Here is a 4,813-nt window from a genome sequence, read left to right as displayed (position 1 = left end):
CTGCTGCTTCCATGAGTGCTATAAATTCCATGAAAGTTGTAAAGGTTTACCACATTGGAAATCTTATGGTGCAGTTCTACTGTGTCCTATAAGATCACTACAAGTTAGAATTGATTAAACAGTGGGTTTGGGTTTTTATTATTATTATTATTATCCTTAAAAATGTAGAACAGGCTGCAATAGCTAGCTGTTTCAATGGCTTAAATATCGGATCAACAGCCTCTTTGTATTTCTCCTCTTTCCCATCCAAGTCTAATTTTCATCTTAAAGCTGGTTTCCCTTGTAGTCAGTGACTAGGATAACATGTTTCTTTGCACACATACTATATGGAAGACAGAGAAGCCATTCTTCTAAGCATGCATTACAGGTCCTTCCTCTCAACCTAAATTTGCTGGCTTATATCTGCATGTTCGAAATGGCTTGGATGAATAAGAACCAGGCTTCGTGAATGGAGTTCAGCAGCTCTGAATCCACATCTGAGAGAGAAGGTAAGGAGAGGAAAGCAGAGTGGTGTTGGTATGGCCAGAGCCCCTTGGTTAATTTGTTATGCATGGAGAGGGAGTGATGTCTTCCAAATTTGGTGCAGTAAATGCTACTCCGGGATGCATATCGTTTAAGCAGCAGAGGAACTTGGGGAAGATGGTGGGAACTCCATAAAGAATAATAGTTTCCTGTACACTATCCCTCACAATGGACCCCAAGGTTGGTTTGAATCACAAGATTGGTGGTTCAAACCCACCAGTCACTCCTCGGAAACCCTAAACAGGTTCACTATGAGTTGGAACCAACTCAATGGCACTTAACAACAATAATAACATACTGCACAATGACTCCTTCAGTGGTTCATTTACCTTGTCGTATGAACCAGTGGGTGATTTTCAAACATTCTTCCAAAGAAAATCTACGTACATGAGATGAGATGGATCAAGCCAGCTGCTACTTTCCATGTTGAAGGATCAGGTGGAGTACAAGTCAAAAGGAAAAAGAAACTGAGGCAGGAAGAAGATAAAGACTATAAAAAAATTTCCTTAGAAGCCTAAGCTTTATAGGAGGAAACAGCAGCCTAAATTCAGCTTTACCCCAAACCCCAGACTTGTTATATTCAGAAGAAACCACCAGTTTAAAGGAGCAATGATCTTAGAAATCATGGAAAAGAGCAGTGTCTCCTGTACTACTTGCCAATCAGTGGGGAAGAAAACCATAGAAGCTTTAAAGACACATATGGAAAATGGCAGTTAGGAAATGTTTACTTGTCATTACTGTGGGAAACAGCTTCATTCACTGGCAGGGATGAAGTATCACCATGTAATGGCAAATCGTAACAGTTTGCCCATTCTGAAAACTGGAAGTGAACCAGATGAGCCAAGTGAGAGAGAACAACTCTGAATAGATCTAAAGAGACTCAATGAGATCAGGTGCATACACGACAGTTGCTCTAGTACCTTTGCCAGCATCATGGGATATATGTACCATGTCAGAAAATGTGACAAAGAGACTACAGAGCTGGAGAAGATGACTCTCAAATGTCACCATGTGAAAAGTCACTTGCATATCACCTGAGGTCAGAGCTCGGGCCTATCTCCTTTTCCCCAAAGTCAGGACAGCCAGTGTGCTTAAAGGATATACTTCAAAGAGTGTGGACCGAGTACAGAAGTGTTCTGCCAAGATAGCTGATACCACCTGCAAGAGCTGGCCTCTGCAGAACTGGCCAAAGAATGGTCATGGAGAAAAGTACTTCAGGACTTGATACCTGATGATCAGAAGTTAAAATATACCTACTCTGGGCTTCCTACTTTCAGCCAAGAAGTACTACACAAATGGAATATAGAGGTCAAGAAGTACAAATGTATTCAGTGTCCTAACCAGGGTTGCGAGGATATCTATGGTAGTATGTTGTTGTGAAGTGCCATCGAGTTGGTTCTGACCCACAGCAACCCTGCATAGGGTTTCCAAGGAGCTACTGGTGAGCTTGAACCACTGAGCTTGTAGTTCAAATGGCTTTGCAGTCTGGCACATTAACTCACAGTACCACACCAGGAATACCTGGTCTTAAAGTTCACCTGGGCTCTTGCACACTGGGGAACTTTGGGGTTGCAAAATACAAGTGTCTTCTGTGTCAGAAAGAATTTTTGTCTGAGAGTGGTGTCAGGTATCATATCAACTCTATCCACACTGAGGGTTGGTTTATTGTAAACCCAACAACAACCAAAAGCTTTGAAAAGCTAATGAAGATAAAGCAGTAGCACCAAGAAGAAGAAAATCTCTGCAGGAGCAGCACAGGAGTAGAAGGTCTCTAAGAAGGCAGTGGCAGTCTGGCACTGAGCATTCTGAATCAGAGCTGAGTCTTAAAGTAGACCAGGATTAGAGGTAGAATAATGAGGACCTGGTAGTGTTAACCTCCTGTAAGGAACCAGAGCAGGAGCCAATGCCAGCACATTTCCAGAAAGTCAAGTCCCCCCAAATGACTCATAAACGAGGGAGGAAAAATAGGCAGGCAGTGTGAGAGTGCTTCTAGAGTGGATATGCTGATGTTGTCATGGGGACCTGTGCTGGGGAAACTGAGTCATGGGGGCTGAACACAGAGAAATGTACTTTTCCAGATGTTTGTGACTTTCTCAACTTCTTCCTGTTGTGGAAATGCCCCCGCTTTCCCTACTTATCCCTTCCTTTTCCCTTTTTGGTGCTATTACTTATTGGAATCCCTTTGTTTTTCTGGCTCTTATTTTGCCCAAAGAACCCCTTCTTAAGGCCAACTAAAGGCCTCTTTGCCCTGGATAAAACTAAGAAGTCTCCTTTGTGTCCTTTCCTTTCTGGGGTGTAGAATGTTCTGGGAGGTTCCATTGATTTAATAACCACTCTATCATCTAGCTTATGAAACAATTCAAACTAACTTTTAAAACCAAAACTGATTTATTATTTTGTATTTATGAAGTGATAAGACTAGAAGCTAGAGCTGTTTTCATTCACAGAATATTTACTGTCTCCTTGTTGTTGTTGTTGTTAGGTGCGATTGAGTCAGTACCGACTCATAACAACCTTATGCTCAACAGAACGAAACACTGCTGTGTCCTGCACCAATCTTACATTAGTTGCTACACCCAAGCCTAGTGCTGCTGCTACATGCCAATCCATCTCATTGGGGGTCTTCCTCTTTTTCATTGCCCCTACACTTTACCAAAGGAGTGCAGTGGTTACGAGTCGGGCTGTCAACCCCAAGGTCATCAGTTCGAAACAACCAGCTGTTCTGCAGGAGACAGATGAGGCTTTCTGCTCCTATAAAGATTTACAGCCTTGGAAATCCTATACAGGGTTGCTATGAGTTGGAACCGACTCCACGGCATACCACCACCACCACCACACATTACCAAGCATGATGTCCTTCTCCAGGGACTGGTCCCTCCTGATAATATGTCCAAAGTGTGAGTGACGAAGTCTGGCTATTCTAGCTTCCAAAGAGCATTCTGGTAGTACTTCTTCCAACACAGATTTGTTTGTTCTTTTGGCGGGCCATGGCACTTTTAATGTTTTCCACCAACATCGTAACTTATATGCAACAGTTCTTCTACAGTCTTCTTTATTCATTGTCCAACTTCCACATATATACGAGGTTACAGAAAATACCTGCCTCGGGTCAGGCTTACATTAGTCCTTAAACTGACATCTTTGCTCTTGACACTTCAAAGAGGTCTTATGCAACAGATTTGCCTAACACAATACGTCATTTGATTTCTTGACTGCTGCTTCCATGAGTGTTGATGGTTGATCTGAGCAAAATGAAGTTTTGACACATTTAATCTTTTCTCATTTATCTTGACGTTATTTATTGGTCCAGTGGTGAGGATTTTTGTTTTCTCCACATTGAGGTACAACCCATACCAAAGGTTGTGGTCTTTGATTATTATCAGTAAGTATTTTAAGTCCTCTTCTTTCAGCAAGCAAGATTGTATCATCTGCATATCGCAAGTGGTTAATGGATATTCTTCCAATTCTGATGCCACATTCTTCTTCACATAATCTAGCTTCTGGGGTTATCTACTCAACATAGAGATTGAATAAGTATAGTGAAAGAATACAACCCTGGCACTCAGCTTTCCTAATTGTAAACTGTTCAGTGTCTCCTTGTTCTGTTTCATCTACGTATATGTTCTTCATGAGCACAGTTAAGTGTTCCAGAATACTCATTCTCCACAATGTTGTCCATAGCTTGTCATGATCCAGTCAAAAGCCCTTGTGTAGTCAATAAAGCACAGGTAAAACTCTTTCTGGTATTCTCTGATTTCAGCCAAGATCCTCCTGACATCAACAATGATGTCCCTTATTCCATGTCCTTGTCTGAATCTGGCCTGAACCTCTGGCAGTTCCCTGTCAATGTATGGTTGCAGTCATTTTTTAATTGTCTTTAGCAAAATTTTACTTGCATGTGACATTAATGATATTGTCCAATGATTCCCAGAGTCCATTAGGTCACTTCTCTTTGCAATGAGTACAAATATGAATCTCTTCCAAGCAGTTGGCCAGGTTGTCAAATTTCTTCCAAATTTCTTGGCATAGATAAGTGAGGGCCTCCAGCGCTGCATCAACTTTGTTGAAAGATTGATTGTATTCCATCAGTTTTAGGACTTTTTCTTCACCAATGCCTTCAGTGCACCTTGGACTTCTTCCTTCAGTATCATAGGCTGTTGATCATATGCTACCTCTTGAAATGGTTGAACATTGACCATTTCTTTTTGGTATGGTGATTCTGCGTATTCCTTCCATTTTCATTTGATGCTTTCTGCATCATTCAATATTTTGTCCATAGAAGCCTTCAATA

At 41.5% G+C, this 4,813-nt stretch overlaps 1 pseudogene; it reads left to right on the top strand.

Moving 5' to 3' along the window:
* The first annotated feature begins 564 nt into the window (after positions 1 to 564).
* On the top strand, positions 565 to 2,503 carry LOC102834146 (annotated as a pseudogene).
* The last annotated feature ends 2,310 nt before the right edge of the window (positions 2,504 to 4,813 follow it).

This window comes from Chrysochloris asiatica, unplaced genomic scaffold (assembly GCF_000296735.1).
Source record: "Chrysochloris asiatica unplaced genomic scaffold, ChrAsi1.0 scaffold00349, whole genome shotgun sequence".
Lineage (NCBI taxonomy): Eukaryota > Metazoa > Chordata > Mammalia > Afrosoricida > Chrysochloridae > Chrysochloris > Chrysochloris asiatica.
The sequence above is the reverse complement of the archived record's forward strand: the minus strand, read 5'-3'. Positions and strand labels throughout refer to the sequence as shown.